Here is a 23,756-nt window from a genome sequence, read left to right as displayed (position 1 = left end):
TTTGGGAGAACATTCCAGATCCAAACCATAACATCTTCCATCACATATCCTACAAGCTTACAAAAACTAGTTAGTTATCCACCCAATTTAACAAAAGAATGGCATAAATGATCATCTGTATTCCTCTTTCTCCTAGCATTACAGAACTCAGAGAAGATAAGCCAGGTCTGTGCTCCACTTATTATCATAAATGGCTAGGGGATCTCCTAAGGGGATGCTCCAGGGCTCTGAAAAGAGAGTGTGCTGAAGATGGTTGGGAGACTCTCAAGTCCAGATTGATATTTTTCTTAGCTTTAAATCCTCATGAGAGTAAAACAATGAAGAAAGAAAGAATTTCAATCTTAGAAATAAATTTAAACTTTTTTTAGAGAGGATATGTCCCAACTCATTTTATGAGGCCAGTACAATTTTGACTTCAAAACAAAATTTATAGGTCAATCTCATTCATGAATATGGATGGACAAAAATTTCTTTTAAAAAATGACAAACAGAATCCAGTAATATACAAGAAAGGTACTATCTGTTGAAATAAGTTTGGGATTCTTCCAGTATTTTAAGTCGATGTAACATTAGAAAGTCAATTGATACCCATACATTACATAAAAAGATTAAAGAAAAAATTCATAGGATCATTTCAATAGATGCAGGAAAAGAGTTTGTTAAAATTCAACAGCCATTCACGATTTTTAAAAATTCTTCCTCTTGAAAGGGACGAAGGGGAAATACTGGGGAACAGTATTGACCAAACTATGTTATTACACAACTGAATGTATGGATATATAACAACAATTCCCACTACTATGTATATAATGCATCAATAAAAATATAGAAAGAGGTTTTCTTTTATACTGAGAATAAAAATTAACTTCATGATTAGATAAAAACCTTTACCAAAGTCTTACCAAAGCATAAAATTTGATTAGTTAAATGTTGGAAACTTTTAATTTGAGATGGAATAAGACATAGATGCCAACTACCATCATCTCTATTTATCAAGGTACTGGAAGTCCTGCTTAATACCACAGGAAAAAGAAATGAAGAAAGAATCTGTATCTACTGAACCTATCCCACATGCAACAATTGACTCATAAAGGATCAAAGACCCAAATATAATAACTGAAACTACAGAACTCTTAGAAGAAACACATAGGGGGGAAAACTTTATGACATGGGATTAGGCAATGATTTCTTGGATAAGATAGCAAAAAACCCAGGCAATCAAAGTAAAAATAGATAGATTAGACTATATAAAAATAAAAACTTCTGAGCATCAAAAGTTACAATATAGTGAAAAAGAAACTTTACAGAATTGGAGATGATATTTTAGGAAATGTATCTGAGATGGGATTAATACTCAGAATATATAAAGAACTCGTACAACTTAACAACAATTTGGTTAAAAAGTAGGCAAAGGACCTGAATAGACATTTCTCCAAAGAAATATATGAATGCCAACAAGCACGTGAAAGATGGTAAACATCATTAGGAAAATGCAAATCAAAACCACAGTGAGAAGTTGGTTGTGGTCTCACACACACCTGTTGTCCCAGCTACTCAGAAGACTGAAGCAGGAGGACCACTTGAGCCCAGGACTTTGAGCCCAGTGTCACACTGGGCAACGCAGCATTCCTTGTTAAAAGAAATTTTAAGGGGACTGAGGTTGTGGCTCAGTGGTAGAGCACCTGGCTAGCACATGTGAGGCACTGGGTTCAATCCTCAGCAACACATAAAAATCAATAAATAAAATAAAGATATTATGTCCATCTGTAACTTAAAAAAAGTTTATAAAAAAGGAAATTTTATGTTGAATTTGTTTTAAAAAATCAGAAAATAACAAGTGTTGGCAAGGGTGTGAAAAAATTGAAATTTTTTACATTGCTAGAAATATAAAATGGTATAGTTGCTACGGAAAATATTATGGCATTTCCTAAAAATAAAAAATGAAAATAAAACACTATATGATCCAGCAATTTCACTTGTGGGTTTATACCCCAAACAACTGAAAGCAGGGTCTCAAAGAGATATGTGTACCCTCATGTTCTCAGCAACATTATTCACAATAACCAAGAGGTAAAAACAGCCCTGGTCCATCAAGGAATGAATGCATAAGCAAATGTGGTATCTTTATACAATGGAATATCATTCAGCCTTAATAACATGGGTGATCCTTAAGCACATTATGCCAAGTGACATAAATAAGCCAGTGGGGACCCAAACTCTGTGTGTTTCCACTACTATACCTTATCCCACATGCAACAATTGACTCAAAAAAGGTCAAAGACCCAAATATAATACCTGAAACTATAAAAAACTAGAATGGTGGTTGCCAGGGGCTGGGGGGAAGAGGAAATGAGGAGTTAGTATCTAAAGTGTACAGAGACTCCATTTTACAAGACTCAGCAACTTCCGGAGATGGATGGTGGTGATGCTACCCAAGGATGCAAAGTCTGGGGCTGGGGTTGTGGCTCAGCGGTAGAGCACTCACCAAGCACGTGCGAGGTCCTGGGTTCAATCCTCAGCACCACCTAAAAGTAAATAAATAAATTAAATTAAGGTATTGTGTCCAACTACATCTAAAAAATATTTTTTTTAAAAAAAGAAGAAGAATGCAAAGGTACTTCGCGCTGAGCTGTATATTTTAAATTGGTTAAGATGGAAAATTTTATGTTGTGTATATTTTACCATAATTTTTTAAAAAACTAATTTCAGCTATGGAACAGAATACTCATATTGTAAATTCTGTTGTGCTAAAACTGATCATCAGGAGATGGAGTCGAGGAAGGGAGAGAGAGGTGAAGGATAGGTGTGCGGCACTGACTTTCTCATCTTACGTAATGGAAAGTCAATTTCTAAGTTGGAAAACACAAACCATAGAGGGTGGGGGTAATTTTTAGAGTTGTAAAATGGGACCAAATCACATAACTGAGAAAAAAATATATATAAGCTTAATTGATCCTCGCTGATAAGGAAAAGTCATTTCCATATCATCTAAATTTGATACATCAAGAAATACAAATAATAAATATATGGCTGTGTTGATGGCTATAAAAGAAATTCTAGAGGGTCTGGGGTCATGTGGCTCAGTGGTAGAGGGCTTCCTACCATGTGTGAGGCACTGGGTTGGATCCTCAGCACCACATAAAAATAAATATAGGCATTGTGTTCATCTACAACTAGAAAAATATTTTAAAAGAAAGAAAGAAATCCAGAAAGCTCTGGTTATTCCACAATGGGAGAATAGAGTCTCAGCTTCAGGATGGGAACAAGCTATCACAGCCGTGCCTGTTCCCACCCTATCATCCCTTTTGCCCTACCCCATGTTTCAGTAATGCTCTCTCTCTGCCAGCCACTCAATAGCTCTTTCAGATCCTATGAATTGTTGCTGTCTCTGCAAATTCCCTTCCAGTCTCCTTCCTGCTCCCTGACCCCCTCAGTCCTGCACCTCACCTCACTATTGATAGCTAAGTGCACTTCCCAGCAACTAAACCACTCTCCAGAGCTAGGGCTGTGTGCTGTGGGGTACAAGTGCTCAGCCTCTCAACCTCATAATCCTTTATGATTTGGATGAAAGAGCCACATAAGGTAATTGTAGAAATGTTGTGTGTCCAGTTCTATGGGGGAAAAAAAATCTGAAAATAACTGATCCACAGTGGCTACAGAGCCCTTTGTGGGGCTGGATTATAGATTAATTTTTTTCTGTATCATCTCAGAGGGAAGGTAGGGAAAGCGAAGGTACTGGGGAATGAGATGGATCAAATGATGTGCATACACGGACACGGCTTAATGAATCCCACTATCATGTATAATTATAATGTACCAATAAAATAATTTTAAAGATTTTTAAATGCTCATTTAATTTCCTTACCTCTGAATGAAGTGTTTTTCACTTTGGGGTGTCAGGGACACCTTTGTGAATCCGATGAAAGCAGTAGACACTTTCCCCATAAGCATTTGGACACACAAGCAAACACATAATACATAACATTTTGCAGGTGATTATTTTAGGGTAAAAAGATGAACAAATGAATGAACCTACGAAGCCAAAACAATAGCATTCTCTCGGATGCCTCCAGTGTCACTTGACATCTGTAGGCGGCAGAAGGCAAGGCCAAGGGATACCAACAAGAATAGTGCCAAGGTCTATAACAGAATACCTCCGGCCCTGGTCCCCAGAGGGCTCTGGCTGCCAACACGCTCTGGAGAGGAGTTGGACACTCCCTTGGCTCACCTGCTCTGTAAATGTTATTTCTCCTGAGCTGGACCCATGAGAACCACTGGGATCAATAGGGCTTTGATTCAGGCTCAAATTAGTCCTAGACATTCAGCAAGCTCAGAACCAAGAAGGTGGCGGATGGGGCAAAGGGAACAGGGATAATAATCAGAGAGAAACTTCCTAGTGTATTTTGAATTCTTATCCAGTGCCAAGGACAAAATGGGAATTCCCAGAATATTTCCTTTTGTTTTTTCCTCTTTAGTGCCCTTCCCAAAACCCCTGGCATCTAACAAAAGCTGACAAAATTCTGTTTTCCAATGTTAATGCAAATCACTTCCGCAAACTTGCCTTCCCCAGGAAGAGCTGATGGAGAAACTCAGCAGTGAGCAGAGAAAAAGCAGACCAGAAGGGGGAGGGAGGCTGCCCTGGCTGAGTGGAATCTAGATAGAAGGGAAGCTTGTCATGGTGGTAGGGACTCAGCTAATGTTCCAATGTCCCCAAGGTAAAGAACAGATTTGGTGTCTGGCATGGTGGCACATACCTGCAATCCCAGCTGTTTAGAAGGCTGGGGCAGGAAGATAGCAAGTTCAAGGCTAGCCTGGGCAATTTAATGAGACCCTTACTTGAAATACAAAATCCTGGGGATGCTGGGGATGTCACTCAGTAGAGTCCCTGGGTTCAACTCCTAGAATCAAAAACAAACAAACAAACAAAAAGATTGCTCAAAGCCATACTACAGAAAGGGCCTGAATTTGTTGGATTTGACCCTGAAGATGAGACTCCACAGCACTTCATTATATTGGCTTCTTTAATAGCAGGGGTGGCAAAGTGGCAAGGAAGGCAGATTATCCCAGCCTGGTGTCCTCCGGTGCTCTCCCAGAGAGCCCCAGGCTACCTGTGTTTCTTCAGCCAGACCTTAGACCTCCCAGCAGCCTTTGCAGTCAGAAGGGGCTCCCTCAGGCAGCTGGGTCCAGAGAGTACCTCTTTTACCCAGAGGCCCTCGGGGCAGGCTCTTGAGATGGGAGTTAGTTAGTCCCCATTTCCCCCTCAATACATTCACACCTTCATCCTGTGGCCTCTGGGACCCCAGAGCATGAGCTCCATGTCCAGCGACTGATCTGGTGGGTTATGCTTGTTCACAGAAAGTCAGGCTGGGACTTCCCAGGCTCCCTATCTCCAGGTCCAGCTCCCACCTGGAGGTCCCCATGGGGGCAGTTCCATCCCCTCCTCTCAGGCAGGAGCAAGGTTCAGAACAACACTGGACCATCGGACCCGTCCATCTGCATTTGGGGTAAGATTGCCCCTCCCCCAGCCCCTTCAACTTACACACACACACACACACACACACACACACACACACTCCTTATTTCCTGTGCACCACAATGGCTCTCCTTATCTGACAGAAGAACAAAGCCTTTTTAAAGCCTTCGCCTGTACAATCATGGCCAGTTATTTCCAGGCACTTGTAGGAATTGCTTTCATTACCAGGGGCTCTTCTCTCTGCCCTCACAATGTCACAAAGCTTTTCAGCAGCCACTCTCCTCTCTCCCCTGCAGCTTGGACCAGTGCACCTCAGACCCCTGTTGCTCTTGCTGCTTTGCTCTCCTCTTTGGTCCTTCCTTTCATGGCAAAGATTGATCTCTGCCCAGCAGGCTGGATGCAGTTTCCCAGTCTGAGGGTTTCATCTGCCGCCTGCCTGGTCCAGTGGTATTTTAATAGTAGCATTCTGGGGGAGGATCCTTCCCCTGCACACTCCTCAGACCTGGAACACTACCTTTCGACCCCATCAGGCCCGCCCAATTTCTAGAAATATTAGCCCATTCATCTGTTTACTTCCTTGGTGACTTTACCCTCTGCCATGGTTTAACCCTCAAAGATTCATGTACTGGAAGCTTGGTCCCCAGTATGGTGGTATTGAGTTGGAGGGGTAGGGCGCTTTTAAGAGATGTAACTGGGTCCTGAAGAGGGATTAACATTTTTCCACTATTGGGAGTGAATTAGGTCTCGTGTGTGTGTGTGTGTGTGTGTGTGTGTGTGTGTGTGTGTAGGGGGTGTTGTTGTTTTTTTGTTTTGTTTTGTTTTCATGTTCTTAAGGGAGGGAGGGAGTTATTGTAAAAGCAGATTGTCATACAGTGAGTGGGTTCTCTGGCTCTCTCCCTTGCAAGTGTCCCTCTCCCACACACCTGCTTCGCAGCCATGTTGTGACACAGCCCAGGCCTGCTACAGTTTGGACCTGGGAGTCTGCCCCAAGGCCATGTTAAAGGATTGCTCCCCACTCCACGGCTCTCTTGGGAGGTGGTAGAACCTAACTGTTAGAGGTGGGGCCCAGTGAGAGTCCATCAGGTCAGGGGTGGGGGAAGGCCTTTGAAGGGGTTAATGAGACCCCGGACCCTTTCTCTTTCTCTACCCACTTCCCAGCCGGCACCATGAGGTGAACAGTCCCTCACTGCTTCCTGAAGCAGCTGTGATGTACTATGCCACCATGGGGCCAAGTGACCATGAACTGAAGTCTTTGAAATGATGAGCCAAAATCAACCTTTTCCCTTAAGTTCACTATTTCAGGTATTTTGTCACAGTAACAACAACAACAAACAAAAACAGATGAACACAAGGTCTTCTTCAGACACTGGCACCAGGATCTCTGGACTTTCCAGAAACCAGGATTATCAGCCAAATACACCTCTTTTCTTTCTAATTTACCAGTCTGTGGGATTATGTTATTAGCCACAGAAAATGGACTAAGGATTAAGTCGAATCCTTGGAATTAGACTCCATGAGAGCAAGTGTCCCCCACCCCATGTTCAATATTCTGTTACTTAACTCTGAGACAGTGCCAAGCTCCTAGTAGCAGCTCAATTAACAATTGCAGAACGTATTAAGTACTTGCCTGTGGGGTCGTCAGGAGCACTTCAGGGTTATTGGGAAAAATAAACAAGTCATGTTTATGTGTGAGGCACCTAGAACCTGTCTGGAATGAAGTGAGTTGTCAGCACACATTAGCTATGGTTGTCTGTAGAGGGTTCAACCCTGTGTGTACTGGGGCAAGAAGATAGAAGGGTGTAACCCCAACATGTAAGGCAGCCGGACAAGCTGCTATGGAGTGGCAAGATGAGGGACGCAGGATCCCTGGAATTAAAGCATCCCTTCCTGGGAAAACTGGGGAAAGCCAAGCAGCATCTTTTTTAAAATATATTTTTGGTTGTTGATGGCCTTTTATTTTGTTCATTTATTTCTGAGCGGTGCCAAGAATAGAACCCAGTGCCTCACACATGCTAGGCCAACGCCCCAGCCCCCAAGCTCCAACTTGAGGGTTCAGTAGGAGCTGATCAGTGGAGAATGGGGGGGAGAGGTCTTCAGGCCTGTGACAGAAGTTCAGAAAGGAAGGCTGGGGTAAGGCTAGGAAGGAAATTTTAGATCTGACTGTTCGAGACTAAGTGCATTACACTTAGTGTATGACTAAAATAAACTAAGTCTCCACGTGGGCTATTTGGGACTCTTTCTCAAAATTTCCCTAAATTAGATTCTCCCTCTCCCGGACTAATCTCAAGGTCCAAGAGAGTTTTCCTCTTGTTAAGACCATGACTGGAAGTTCAAGTGAGTAATCACTTTTCCCAAGCCAATTCTCTCAAACTGGTGCTTTTTCTCAACTCTTTTAAAGGTATGTATTGACATGATATTAGACCTTGGAGGAAGCAGAATGAAGTTCACAATCAAAGAAAGGTGATCAGATCATAAGCCTCATAGCTTTTTTTTTTCAATATGTATTTTTTAGTTGTAGTTGGACACAATACCTTTCTTCCATTCATTCATTTTTATGTGGTGCTGAGGATCGAACCCAGGGCCTCGCACATGCTAGGTGAGTGTTCTACCGCTGAGCCACAACCCCAGCCCAGCCTCATGGTTTTTAATTCACCAAACCTTCTAACTAACAACAACCCCTTGAGACAAAGCCTCAGTATTTCACTCATTCAACAAATTCCATTGTTTTCAGTACTGGGGATGGAACCCCCGTGTGTTCTATCATTGAGCTGTACCCCAGCCCTTTTTATTTTTATATTTTGAGACAGTCTCACTAAATTACCCAGCCTGGTCTTGAACTTGAAATCCACCTGCTTCATCCTGCAGAGTAGCTGGAATTACAGGCATGTGCCACTGCACACCGTCATTCAACAAATATTTAACAAACTCCTACTATGTGCTAGGTACCAATTAGGGCTTTGAGAATTAAACACTGAACAAAACAGCCAAAAATCCATACCCCAATGGCTTTTATTCCGAAATCATTCATTCTTTCTTTCCCTTTCTTTCTTTCTTCCTCCCTTTCTTTCCTTTTTCAGGACTAATTTTTAAGTTGCTGTTTATATAGGTAAATGTGGGGTTTGCTAAAACAATATCCTGAATTTCCTATAAGGGAACTGAATGCATTAAAACTCAAGGCAAAGGCTGAGGGTATAGCTCAGTGGAAGAGTACTTGCATAGCATATGTGAGACCCTGGGTTCCAAATCCAGCAATGCCCACCCCCATTCCCCCAAACAACAACAACAACAACAACAAACTCAAGCCAAAAGGTATTTGGGTGTTTAGAATAACTCAAGTAGGAAAATCCTTTTGTCAACACATTCCCTGATTGCTGGCTTCTCATACTTTTCCTTCTAGTCAAGATCAGCCTCAAAAATCCATGTTCCCACTGTCTTCTCCCTTTTACCAGCCCCCTTTAGTGAGGCACCGGAAGACCATACCCATTAGAAATGTGTTCAGCCACAAATATCAAAGAACTCAGCAACAAGGATGGAAATGATATGGACGTTTATAGAAGTGGTCTCAGTGTTCGTCTGGAAGCTTAACGGTCGCATTTTGGCTGTTGGTACTTTTCTGTTGCTTCACCCTGGGTCTGTTGGCTTTCCTTCCTCAGGCTTGTAGCATCATGGTCCCAGTATGGCGTCCACAGTCCAAGATATCACTTCTGCCTCCAAGATGAGAAATAGGAGGGAAAGGTAACCTGTTACCTTGTTTCACATTGATCAGATAAGGAAGAAAAGATGCTCCAAATAGACTTCCATGTCTTTTCATTGACCCCATTCAGGTCACATGACTATACAACAGTGCAAGGGAGATGGAGAAATTTTGCCATTTGGATTTCCAGCTGGAGAAGTAAGAGAAGAGTGGAGGCCAGCCATGCCTTGTGAAGGCATTGAACAGCAGTGTCTTCCAGAAAAAACTTTGTCACAGAGAAACCACAACACATCAGGCTGATGGTTGCTCAAGCCATGAAGCCATTTTAGGCTAAGAAATACCAAAAAAAAAAAAAAAGAGAGAGAGAAAAAAAGCTGAGAAGCAAATTATATTTCAGACCGAGTCTAAACATTGTGAATTAGACAAAAATGAGGTCCAGCTGGGAAAATCCTAGGTTGGAAACAACACTCCTGTCCCCACTTCAGGAAGGGCCTCTATGTTCAGACGTGTGGCTCTGGGGCTGTGGGGTCTACAGCTCAGCCAAACATTCATAAATATCAGGAACCCAGAGAACAGGTAACACTGTGGAGTAAGCAGAAATGGAGGGTATTGGGTTAATAATGTAGCCTCCTCTATTGTCAGGGATTACATCTAGCGGAAGGGAAATTCCCACCTCACATTGATCACATAAGACCATCAACCTAGAACCCAAATTTGTCAGGAAGAAGAATAGGGCTAAGGAATAAGGTTCACTTTCCCATGAACTCTGTCCATCTCCCTAACCAGCTGCAGTGCACCCTCCTACTCCAGTTACATAAACACTTACCACCACCATTATTATGAGTCCAAGCGTCTCATTCATGCCAACTCATGGGGCTTTGGGCTCTCCCACATAGGAAGTCAGAAAGTGACAATCTAGTCAAAACAGAAGTTTGGAATCAAACAGTGAAAAGGAAAAAGAAAAAAGAAAACCCCAAACAAAGTTTTGTGTGTTCCTGCACATGTGTTTGTGAGAAAACACACCCACACATAATATCCAAAGGCCACACTGGCCTGATTATACCCTAAGCCCAGGCCTTTCCTTGTAGCTCTGACCACAGTCAGATGTTTTACTTCAACAAATAATTTTGGATTCCCACAATGCCTGTATTTCATCTGGGCAAGTTAAATCAAGTTGTTCTGTGTAGAGATTACAAACCATCAACATGCTGCTAGTTGTGTTTGAAAGTAATCTTGGTAAAATGAGCCCTGGTCTCTGTAGCCTGTGGATTTATTCCTCTATTCATGCACCCACCCACCTACCCACCTACCTACCCACCTTTTTTCTTTCTATCCACCCAGCTGCCAGTTGTCCATTCACCCATGCATTCAACTATCCATCCATCAAGCCATTCATCCACCCATGCACACACACTCATTCCTTTCCTGGGGCTTCCCTAATCTTTTTCTTCCGAGTTATGAACATCTACACTGCTAAGCCTTGACTTCTCATGTGGAATGCCTTTTTTTCTGCAGATCCTCAAAATTCAGGATCTCTTTTGGAAGTTCTTCTGTGGACCTCCATTGGGAGACCGCAGTGTTATTTTCTGCCTTAATTCTTATGTTACTTATGTTTTCCATCCCTCTCCTATGGATAATAAATTGTTGCCTTCTGCATCTCTTCGCTATTACATTGTATTGCTTGTCTCTTGTGATTGAAATATTCTGCATTATTTCTTATCTCCTCAAGTAAATTGTAAACTCTATGGGAAAAGTGTGGTTTTCACTTCTTTTGCAAACTCGCTCTACCATTGGTGGCTAGCCTAATAGTATGCAAATGGTATGCAAATACATACAGCCATTGGATGCACAGTGTGTTCATCTATGACGTGCGAATAATACAGGTGTAATAGGAATATTGTGAGTATTATTTTCACAAAATAAATGACAATTGATAACCTTATGCTATCTTCAATTTGAATGAACAAGGATATACTCAATAACCATCTTGCCAGTACTTAGTGCCTATACAAGATACCAGATCTACCAAAATGGATGGGAAAAAAAAGGTCCCTGTCTTTAAGGAGCTCATGTTGTAGCAAAGAGTTCTACATAGAAGCATCTGTGCCTGTGATTGGACATGAGTCTGCAGAAAACACCAGAACACAGACACAAGTGCTCAGAGACACTCAAGGGATTCCTTAATTCTGCCTGGAGGGTTTAGGAAATAGTTCTCCAAACGATTGTCACTTGAGTGAATAGAAGCATAGTAAATGAAGAAAGAGAAAAGAGATTGCACATAAGGACACAGGAGCTCAGGATGTGTTTAGGGAAAGTGAAGTGGGATTGTCTGACAGTAACCTAAGGTACTAGGGAAAAGGAGTGGGAGGCAGATACTGAGAACCAGAGTCTGGCTCATGAGCCATGAACCCATCAGGGGCTCTGTGAACCATATTAAGGAATGTGATCTTGATTCCTATGACAATGCAAAACCACAGAGGAGGAAAGTTATTAGATTTGTATTTGAGCTAAATGACTGCCAGTGGTAATGCTTTCCACAGCAAATAACAGAAACTCAATTAAAACTGGCTTAAGCAAGAAGGACATGTATTATCTCACCTAACTGGAGACTTCAGGGCAAGCAGGCTACATGGATAGCATGATTATCTTCTCAAAACACCATGATTTTTTTCTGTCTTCCCTCGGCAAGTACATATTATTAGCTTTATCCTTGTATAGTTGCAAAGTGGTGGTTCCAGTAACACATCCAGGTACCGGCCAGACCCCAAAGCATTCCGCAGCAGACATCTCGCCCCCATGCCACCACATCTCATTAAAGTCACATAGCCTTGTGATAAGAGAAAGGCATTTGTTGCAGTTTGGTGCAAGGAGGGAGCTAGAGACAGGGAAAGCAATTGAAAAGACTGAAAAGACTGAAAAGCAATTGAAATTACTGGCAAAAAAGTAATAAAACCTGGTATAGAGATGCAGCTTTGGTCATAAAGAAGGAAGAGAAACTCAAGACACATCTGGCACGTGGACAAGAACTTGGCAACTCACCATATGTGGAGAAGCCAGGCGCTGAGAATGTTCCAAGCTTCCAATCTTGGGTGACAGGGTGATTGAAACTCTCTTGCTGGAGATGGGTGCCTGGGGGGTCACTTGGCATGCCCCTGCAAGGCCGGCCTGACAAAGATTGAAAGCAGGAGAAAAAGGACTCATTTAATCTCTCTTTCCCCTGGAGTCAGTAAGAACAGTGGTTGCAGGGCTGATTGTGGTATATTACCACCTGCCTCTCATCACTTATGAGCTGAGACCCTTGGGTAAATTTCGATTTTCTCATTTGGAAAATGGGTTATAATAATGCCTGGTAGTTGTGTCGAGGACTAAGCAGAGCCTGGCCTAGAAGAAACATCATGGAATGATAAGACAGGAATCCGGGGTCCTAGATGTAGTTCAGTCCCTCATTCACTGTCTGATCTGAAGCCAATTATTTCAACTGGCTGAACTTCAGTTAATGCATCTATCAAATGGAAGAAATGCCTACTCATGGGATTACCGGGATAATTGAATTAGAAAAAAATATATATATCGAGAGAGTATATAGAATATGGGTGGTTTAGGGCTGTCCTCTAGAGAAGTAGAAAATTCTAACTAGTCCTCACCCCTCTCTGTAAGCTGAGGCATGACCAGATGACCCAGACTTGTTCAATTAGATGCACGTGATCCTAGACTTTAAACAAGAATAGGGAGGGGAACTGGGGCAAAGACAAGAGGAATCAGATGGTGTTGGGTCACAGTAATGTATGCTTTCAGGGACCAAAGTGGCCCCCTGTGCCAGCCAGACACAGTATCCAGTGTCCAGTGTCCAGATCAGAGGGGTCAGTGTCCTGGCCTCTGGCACTTAATGGTGTTGGAGCAACTGAACCAGTTCTGTAGCATGGGTTTTTGCCATTCTTTACTGAAGGCACCATTTTGTTCTTGTTTATTATTTGCTCGATCTGGTTATCTAATGTTTCTGAGAAATCTATGAACTATCCCAGTAGCCTTAAAATTGTTTTTTTTTCTGCTTTAATCAACTTCAGTAATTTTCTCTGCTTATAACTGGGATCCTGACTACCCTAGTGCCTAGCCTAATGCTCAGCATGCAGTGGGAATCTAATGTTGGTTCATTCTCCCTGTAGACTCATTATTCTCAGCTTCTTCCCTTCCACCCAAGTTTTGTTCTAACTAAATGGTGTTATGACCGGTAGAAGGAAAGCCTCTCTTTTGTAAAGAAAACATGGGCTCTTTCCATCCCATAATTATTTGCTCACTATTCCCCATGAAAGGTTATTCCACCGCTTATAAATCTGGGGACAGAGAGAACAAAGAAAGTGATTTTTTTTCAATGTTAAAGTTTTGGGGGCAAACAGAAACTTGTCTACCCAACCCCAAAACATGATGATTAGATTCTGTGAATACTTAGAAGTGGAATTTGGAAGGACTAAGAAACAGAATGTCTCATTTATATGGCAGTGGCCTTTTGGATTTCATAAACTGATGGGCCTAACCCATAGGCCTAATTAACCACTGAGAAAAGGTACAGCTTAAATACATGTGTGGGATCATGAAAGGCTTGCTTAATTCGTGGGTAATGGAACCACATTAAATGGTAAAGAGGACATTGAGGGGCTTGAGGGAACACATCCATAATACTCTTGGATGAACTTTGCTGCTGGCTTCTGAAAAACACTCTAAGTATAGGACTCAGAGATAGCATATTGGGTGAACCAGGTTACTGAGGGACCACGGAACTCACTTAGTCTCATTTGGTCCACAGGTTCCCTCCCTGCAATCCAACATAGGGGAATCTCCATAGCAACTGAAGCACAGAGTTGTCAATGTTTGGCCATCCAGCCTCTGCTTAACGTCTTCAGTGACGAAGCAAATGGCCCCATAGAATGATGTAGTATGTTGCCATTGTCCCCAAAATTTATTCATTCTTTCTTCTCATGGAAGTGCCCTAGCACCAGCACTGGGGACTGTCAGTAAGGTTGTTCTGTCTTCCTTTGACCCAGCCAGATTCATTAGACTTGATGAACTTGAACTTCTGCAAACTTTGGATTTTGAGTCCAGTAATGACAAGTCCTTTAATGGGGAGATCGGGTGTTATTTGAGCTGCAGCAGTGCCTTGAGTTGCTCCTTTTATCTTAAATCCTGCATTTCTTTTGCTTCTGTCATTTTCTAAGCCTATTTCCCTAGGCTTATGACTATGAGCTGCCCCAAATCCACAAATACTGTTTTTTTCCCCTAAATACATTAAATGAAGTCTGTTGTTTACAATAAAATGACCTATCTAATTTAACACATGATGGCAATAGCTACAATGCCTAGTTGCTTATAAGTGCTTCTTAAGAGTAAACTGAACTATGCCTCTACCGAATTTTCACCACTTTATCTTGGGGGCTGTGTTTTGGTTTTGGTGATCCCCAAAAGCTCAGGTGTGACAATTCAGGAATGTTCAGAGGTGAAATAATTCAATTATGAGAGCTACGACCTCATCAGTGGATTAAGCCAGGTGATGGATTAATAATATGAAAGGACTGCTATACTTGGTGGTGATTATAAGGCAGGTGGGGAATGGCTGGAGGAAGTAGATCACTGGGGGCATGCCCCTGGGGATTATATGTTTTGTCCTTGCTCCTCTCCACTCTCTCTCTCTGCTTCCTGGGTGTCATGAACAGAGCAGCTTTTCTCCACCATGTCTTCCACCATGATGTTCTGCCTGACCTTGGACCCAGAATAATGGAGTTGGTTGACCATGGACTGAGACCTTTGAAACCATGAACCAGAATAAACTTTTCTTTCTCTAAATTGTTCTTGTCAGGTATTTTGGTTACAGTGATTAAAAAAAAAAAAACTGGCAAACACGGGCTGTTTTCTGGAACAACACATAGTATTCTCCATTTAACAATGAGTCAGACATTTGAAGCCAACATATTTCCTCTTAGTTGATTCTTTTATTATTTTTTTAATAAATATGCATGGTTTAGCAATAGGTACTTGTAAAACACAGTGTCCAAATTTATCAACATCCTGGTGTCCCCATTATGGACTATGAAATGTACAATGGGACTGTTACTTCTCTTAGTCTCTCTCTTAATTTCATAAATGATCACTTCTTTTTTTTTTTTTTAGAGAGAGAGAGAGAGAGAGAGATTTAATATTTATTTTTTAGTTATGGGCAGACACAACATCTTTGTTGGTATGTGGTGCTGAGGATCGAACCTGGGCTGCACGCATGCCAGGTGAGCGCGCTACCGCTTGAACCACATCCCCAGCCCCAATGATCACTTCTTTATCATCAACATGACACTATTGGATTATATATATTATTAACTAAAACCAGTTTTTAAAAACATTGTTTCTTAATCATGTAAGCCAAACATAATCTTTGTAGATAATAGAAAACACAAATAAATAAAAAATTCTTCCAAGGCACCTAATAGCAATAATTCCTATAAACACATTATTGTAAAATCCTCCAGACTGTTTTCTATGCTTAACATATTGTCTTTTCTGATGTTAGTATAGTGTTCCAATTCTGTTGAGGGCCACGGCTGAGTCAGAATGACGCATGGCATTTTTGCCAGAAGTAGTGGTTGAGAGGTGACTCCAGAGAGCCATTAAGGTGATGACTTTTGAGATCTTGCGGAGTTCCCTTTGAGTTCCACTTGAGCTCTCCCGGGGATTCCTGAAGAGTTCGCATTGGTTGGGGAAGTGCCGGAGGAGGGATTTCCGGTTGGTGTGTGGTGTGTCCTGGGAGAAGGTTGCGTGGGTGGCGTTGGCGGAAAAGTGCGCGTGCAGTGCCGGTAAGAGTTGAAATAAGGTAGTTGCTGTTTGAACCTACAAGGCTTTGTGGTGGCGCGGTTATTCGTGCCCAACCAGACTGCAGCACAATTCATGTAATCTAATTCATAATTTTGAATGGACATTTGGGTTATTTACAGTTTTTGCATATTTTGTTTTTGCTCTCATAAACCATGGCTTTGAGAATCAATCTATGCTTGTGTCTATATATACTTATCTGATAATTTCTTAATAACCTGTGCTATGGTCAGATCAAAATGGATTTTCTTATGCATCTTTTAATTATATATCACCAAATTACCCTCTAGAAACCCATTTACATTTCCATTAACATATTATAAAAAGTCTGTGACTCCCCGAATTTTCCCATAAGATCTTGTTAAGCCAGGTGTCTCCCTTCCTATAATAATAATTTCTTTTCAGCTGAATGGATACTTTAATTTTATTTAATTGGTTCCAGTCCTTCATTTCCACCTATTTGTATTATTGCTTTATGATCCAGTCAAGTACGAGATTACACATCCATTCTGGCTGTGTCATATGTAAAGCTGACCTTTGACCTCGCTGTTGCCATGTAAGTTACAGAGAACACTGTTGAACTGAACAGAGCCAAGAATTGGGTCCCATGGCCATGTCCTAGGTATGTCTTTGACCTGAGTGATAATCACCTACATACCCACCAGTCTTTCTAAGGGACTCTTGGAATTGCCCACAGTCTGGCAATGAACAATGTAATAGCTGATGTCACTGGACCTAGCTCCCACTACAACCAGTATCTGTACACCTAGGATGTGCTGGTGATTAAATATTGTTCTTATTATCTCATATCCAAATACACAATAGCTCAATGAAACAGATGTTAACCGTTTTCCATATTTGTGTCTTTGGGGGGGGGGGCGGTTAAGAGAAATAGAATATCTTAATACAGCTCCCATCTCCCTTCTACCCTCAAAGGAAGGAATGACCCTTCCCCTTGCAGGTTGAAATTAAGGTGCACTCAAATGTATCCATAAATAATTACATTACCAATTTTTGCATTTGAAAATGTTGCATAATTAGAATTTTATATATATATATATATATATATATATCCTAAGACTTTCTCAATATTGTATTTTTGAGACTTACCCATATTGATACATATAGATTGAACATTCATTTGAATCTTCTTTAAAAAAAAAAAAACTAATGAAAGATTATTTCCACAAAGAGCATTTGCTATGGGTGTCCTTAAGTTCAATACTTTGTGACAATTTCAAGAGTTTCTGAAAGATAGACACATAGTAAAATTGCTGGGTCATAGAGTATGAATATCTTCAGCATATATTATCCCATTGCTCTACAGGGCAATCCACCAGTTAGTTCCAACATATACTTCTGTCAGCACTAATTCTATGAATTTCTTTTCCCCACATCTTTGTCAGCATTTGGTATTGTCTGATTCACCAACTGCAAAACTTTGGGGTATGAAATCCTTTCTTGAGACTTTAATTTGTATTTCCCTGAATATTAGTGATAGTAGGCCACTTTTCATGTTTATTGATTATTTTGAATTGTTTCCATGGATTTTGTGAAAGCTATGGGAGCCAGTTTTCAAGATGGTCCCCAGTATCACCTGCCTCCTGGTAGTCACACTCTGTGTGATCTCCTTCATTATACCAGGGTTGATCTATGATACCAATGCAATATGACAGAAGAGATGTTGTACCCCTTCTGAGAAGAGGGTATAAAAGATACTGTGTTTTCTATCCTGGTAATTCTCTTTCTCTTGGATCACTCATTCTGGGAGAAGTCGAAAGCCATATTTTACTAATGTCTCCTTCAAAGATCTAGCAAGAAACTGAGGCCTCCAAAAAACAGCTGCATGGGTGAACTTGGAAGTAAATACAAACGACTTGACATTTTGGGTGCAACCTCATGAAAGACCCTAGAACAACCTAGCAAATATACTGCCAAATTCTTGACTCGCTGTAAGGTAATAAATCTTACTTGTTTTAAGCTAAGTGTTGAGGTAATTTTTTTATGCAGAAACAAATAACCAAGACAATATTTTTGGACATCTATTGGGTTGTTTTTCAAAAAATAATTTACAGCATTTATTCTAGACTCATCTTTTTTTTTAGCTACAAGGAACACAGATATCCTCTCCCAACATTGGCTTATCTTATTAGCTTATTCATGATGTTTTTGATATAATAAAGGCTTAAAATTGAATGTAATCAAAGTTGCCAGGGTTTTTTTTCCCCTTTATCATTTAAGCTCTTTGAATGTGATTTATAAAATCTTTCCTACATTAGTAACAAAATCAGTCTTCAGCTGGGCACAGTGGTGCATGCCTGCCATCCCAAATACTCAGGAGAATGAGACAGGAAGAAAGAGCACAAGATTCAGGCCAGCCTGGGAAACTTAGTGAGACCTTGTCTCAAAGTAAAAGATAAAAAGGGCTGGGGTATGTAGCTCAGTGACAGGGCACTTGCCTAGCATAAACTAAGCCCTAGGTTCAATCCCCAGTAACACACGCACACAATTTTCTTTTCCTATGTTTTCCCTTAAATGATTTGAATCTTACCTCTATTTTAAATTCTTTAGTCATTCCAGAAATAATAGTTGAATCGATTTGGGCAAAACTTTCTCACATAAAGTAAAAAGGGCCGGGGATGTAGCTCAATGGTAGACACCATGGGCTGCAAACTCAGTACTGCAAAAAAAAAAAAAATCCAAACAACAACAACAAAATAGCCCCCCACCACCACTGCAAAAAGAGGTCTCTTAAAAATTCTTTTTAATATAACACACTTTGTGGTCTACTTTTTAAATAATGTGTTACACATTTTTCAGCTTGAAGATTTATTCTTGGCTCAGGAAAAGACCAGAGAAAACCACTTATTCAAGTCATGTTGCCATCACTGTCATTATATTCTGAATCATTAACCATGACTCTTTTTGCTTTTACTATTATTATTATTATTATTATTATTATTATTATTATTATTATTATTATGTCCTTTTTGCTTCTTTAATTGCACCAAACTTTAGGATAAGTTATAGACCCTAGTCATTCATTTTTATGGATCAGCATCTGAGCCTATTCTCTCGAGAACTCCTCATCCCCTGAAACCTTGGTACACAGCAGAGCTGGCCTCTCTCTACAGAAGGTGATCACTGCTTGCTATGGTTTGAATGATTCCATCAAAACTCGTGTTCAAATTTAATCCATTGTAAGATAGAAGAGGAAGGACTTAATCTAACTATGGCATTTGGAGGTGGGACCCTTAGGAGGTAATTAAGATTAAACGAAGCCATGAGAGTGAGGCTGTAAATCATCAGGACTGTGGCTCTGCAGGACAGACCTGAGCTAAGAAGCTTTGTTTTGTCATATGATGCCCTGTGCCACTTTGGGACTCTGATCAGTTTCCTGATCTTGAACTCCCCACCCTTCAGAACTCTGAGATGAATAAACTTTACTCTTCATAAATTATCCAGGTTTTAGTATTCAGTTTTAGCAACAGAAAACAAACTAAGACAAAATTGGTGCACATTCTACCAGCCTCTTTTTTTTGCAGCAAAGATATGGACATATGACCAAGGCTTACCGGTCAAGACACGTTCCCTTGGGCATTGAATTGAGACCTGATATTCCAAAGAATCATTAACAATTATTAATAATTATGAAGCAATGCTTTTTGATCTTTAATGCCCATAAGAATCACCTTGGAATCTTATTTTTTAAAAAAATGTTGAGCTCCACTCCCAGAGAGCCTGATTCAGTAGGTTTGGGGTGGGACATGAGAATTTACATGCTCCCCAATGATGCTTAATCAGCTGGGTGGAAGACTCCACTTTGAGTAGAGCAACCTCTCTGGTGATGATTGTGGTGGGGATGAGATCAGGTTTCCCAGGACAGCAGGTTGCTGTTACAGCCAGTGTCTGTGGTGGAAGCTGGGCTAGTTTTGGGGTGCTATTCTAGCTGGGTAGCTGCTCACTTTGGTCCTCCAATCCCACTGACAATTCTGTGCCTTACCTTATATCTCCAAATAGATTGCTTTGCCACTTTAATTCAGCTGGAATTTTTTCTGTTGCTTAAAGCTAAAAATACCAACAAATAAACTGAGCAGGTACCTCCAAAAAGAAGAAATACAAATGGCCAAGAAATATATGAAAAAAAAATGTTCAACATCATTAGCAATTAAGGAAATGCAAATTTAAACTACACTGAGATTTCATTTCATGCCAGTCAGAACGGCAGTCATCAAGAATACAAATAATAATAAATACTGGAGAGGATGTGGAGAAAAAGGAATGCTTTAACAATGTTAGTGGGATGGCAAATTAGTACAACCACTACTGAAATCAGTATGGAGGCTCCTCAAAAGAGTAGGCATGGAACCACCACATGATCCAGTTATAAAACTTCTCAGTATGTACCCTAAAGAATTAAAGTCATCTTACTGTTGTGATCCATGCATTCCCATGTTTATAGCAGCACAATTCACAAGAGCCAAACTATGGAACCAGCCTAGGTGTCCATCAATGGATGAATGGGTAAAGAAAATGAGGTATATATACACACAATGAACTTTTATTCAGCCACAAAGAAAAAATGAAATTATGTCATTTGCAGGAAAATGGATGGAACTTGAGACCATTATGTTAAGTGCAATAAGCCAAATTCAAAAGGTCAAGGGTTGGATATTTGCTCTCATATGTGGAGAGAAAAAGGAAAAGAAAGATAGGGGAGCAGGGCAGAGATCTCATGAAAATCAACGAGATCAGCAGAGGAAAGAGAGCAAGGGGTGGGAAGCAGAGTGAGAGAGAGAGGGGAAGTGCTAGGGAGTGATATTGGCCAAATTATATTGTTACATTGTATGCATGTGTGAATATGTAACAACAAATCCCATCTTTATGTATAACTATAATGCACTAATAAAAAATGTGGAAAGACCAAAAAAATATTGACTGATATTCCCATTTCCTTGTCTTTTAAGACTTTCTTTGACACCCAAACTATTCTTTGCTTCAGTCTTCCTGACATTATTCGTCCAGATTTACACTGTTGTTTTGCATTCCTGGGATTTATGCTATTTAATACATCTTTGGTACATGTCTGTTATATATATATATATATATATATATATATATATATATATATATATATTGTTTTTTTCTCATTTCAATAATATATGTTTACTGTAAACTTATTTTAAAAATACAGACAAGCTCCAAGAAGCAAATTTAAAGTCATCTTTAATGCCACCACCAGAGACAACCACTATGAATATTTTGTTATACTACCTTCACTGTTTTCTATATACACATACACTTCTTATATATTTGGGATCATATCGTACAGACTGTTTTATAACTCCCCCTCCTTTTTTCGTTCCCACAATGTAAGTCAATGTTGGCCCCGTCAAAAAAAAATATTCCACAATACGATCTGCAACAGGGACAATAGCCTCTAGCATATGATGTACTGTAATTTATTGAACTTAGCTCTGATGTTTGATATGCAGGTTGACTCAAAATGTTCACTGTTGTAAATAAAACTGCCAAAGTCTGATTCAAAGTGACACATTCGAATTGGTTAGCAACTCCTCCTAGAGCCTCAACTAAATTCTCAAAACTTCTCTTCTTTAACATGTATTTCTTCAGTGTCTCTCCCCACCCCATCATGCCCTGTTCTAATTGCCTGGGATAAAGAACAAAATAGATGAAACCCCCCATGTTCCTTACAGCTCATATTTAGTGGGGTGAATAGTAATAATCCTATAGGTTGATGATACACACAAACATACAATCTATTAGCACTATACCAATAATAAATAATAATGATGGCAGCTACCCCTTTTAAATGGTTGCCATCTGCTAAGACATTATGCTAAGCCGTTCTGTGCAGTCAATCCTCAGACACTGCAATCATCTCCATCACAATCTAACTTTCCCCACAATGCTGGCAGACTTAATGTTGAATCTGTTAAATCTGACCCCTCCCCAAAGCCTGAGATTTGTTTTATTCAAGGAGTTGGACCAGGACCCACGCTTATCAAGCTTCACTGCGACTGTAGACGGCGCCTGGCCCTATACAACTATAGGCAATTTGCCACCTACCCAACATGCAGTCTATCACACATACTCACACACAAGGAAAAAATAAACACACGATTGCAGCCTAGAGGAGGAGCAAGCCACTGACAACCATCCATTGCCAGATTAATAGGAAGATGTCAGGAAATTTTTTTTGCATCTGTCACATGGCAAGGAAGACATTGAAACATGCAGTCATCAGGAGAAAACAGATGCAGAGGAAAGGCAACAAACTGAGATAAATAAAAGTAGAATTAAAAGGGTGATAAAGGACAATAGAAAGGAAACAAAATCAGATTAAAACTCATAAATAACTCTCTCCGGAGGATAGAATTGATGATACCCCCGAAATAAAATAAAACGATCCCACATAGAGGTGAAGACCTGGAACAGTTAGAATTCTTACACATCCCTGAAGAGAAACCATTGGACAATACTCATCACAACTGCAGAGGCACATTCCCTACATCCCCAGCAGTTCCATTTCCAGTCAGATACTCTGAGGCAGTGGTTCCAAACTTGGTTAAATGTTAGAATCACGTGCTTTTTCAAACCCAGATGCCAAGGCTGGACCCTGTAGCAATTAAATCATAAGGTCTTGGGGGGGGGTATGAGTCACCCATCAATAAGTTTGTTTTCAAATATACATGACAATAGAGTGTATTTTGACCTATTATACATACATGGGGTGCAATCCATTCCAATTAGGACCCCATTCTTGTGGTTGTGCGTGATATGAAGTCACACTGGTCATGTGTTCATATACGAGCATAGGAAAGTTATATCCGATTCATTCTCTATCTTTCCTATTCTCACCCCCCCTCCCTTCCCTTCATTCCCCTTTGTCTAATCCAGTGAACTTCTATACTTTGCCTCCCTGCCCTCCCTTGTTATGGGTTAGCTAATGGATGGAACTGGAGACTATCATGCTAAGTGAAATAAGCCATTCTCTAAAGAAACATCAATAGTTTTTAAAGAGCCCCAAGTGATTCCAGTGTGCAATCAAGTTTAGGAATGACCACTAGCATGTGCACTTTGGATGACATCACCCAGGATGTTCACAGTAGCATCGTTTGTAGCACCATTTCAAGAACCCAGAAGTTTCCCAAAGTCCGTGGGAAGAATGCATACCAGGTAGGGCACTCCCACGGTGACATATTTTATCAGAGCGAAAGGCAAGTCATTGTGGCTATACCCAGAATGAGGATGGAGTTCACAAACATAATTGGGGTGGGGGACAATCACAGAAGAGAATATGCAGCTTGATTTCACTTATGTAAAGGAAATTTCCCCAACTAGATAATGTGTTGAATAAGTTCTGTAGGTAATTCATTTATTGACACAGTATAAAGAAATTCAAAGGAATGATAATCACAAAATCCACCAATAGCGGTTACCAGAGAGGAGGAGGAAGCTTCTAAGACACTGGGACTGTTTGCTTAAACTAATGGTGGTACTTTATACCTTATACTTATGTAATAAAGATTATTTTGTCTGTTTTAATTAATATAATTAATGTCACAGTGCTGGGAATCAAACCCAGGGCCTCATGCATGCTAGGCAAGCACTGTACCACTGGGTTACATCCCAAGTCCTTTTTATTTATTTATTTATTTATTTAATTTTGAGACTGGATCTCGGTAAGTTGCCTGGGCTGACCTCAAACCCATGATC

Source organism: Spermophilus citellus, assembly GCF_964194105.1.
Source record: "Spermophilus citellus genome assembly, chromosome: 14".
Taxonomy (NCBI): Eukaryota; Metazoa; Chordata; class Mammalia; order Rodentia; family Sciuridae; genus Spermophilus; species Spermophilus citellus.
This window is presented reverse-complemented; position numbering follows the sequence as displayed.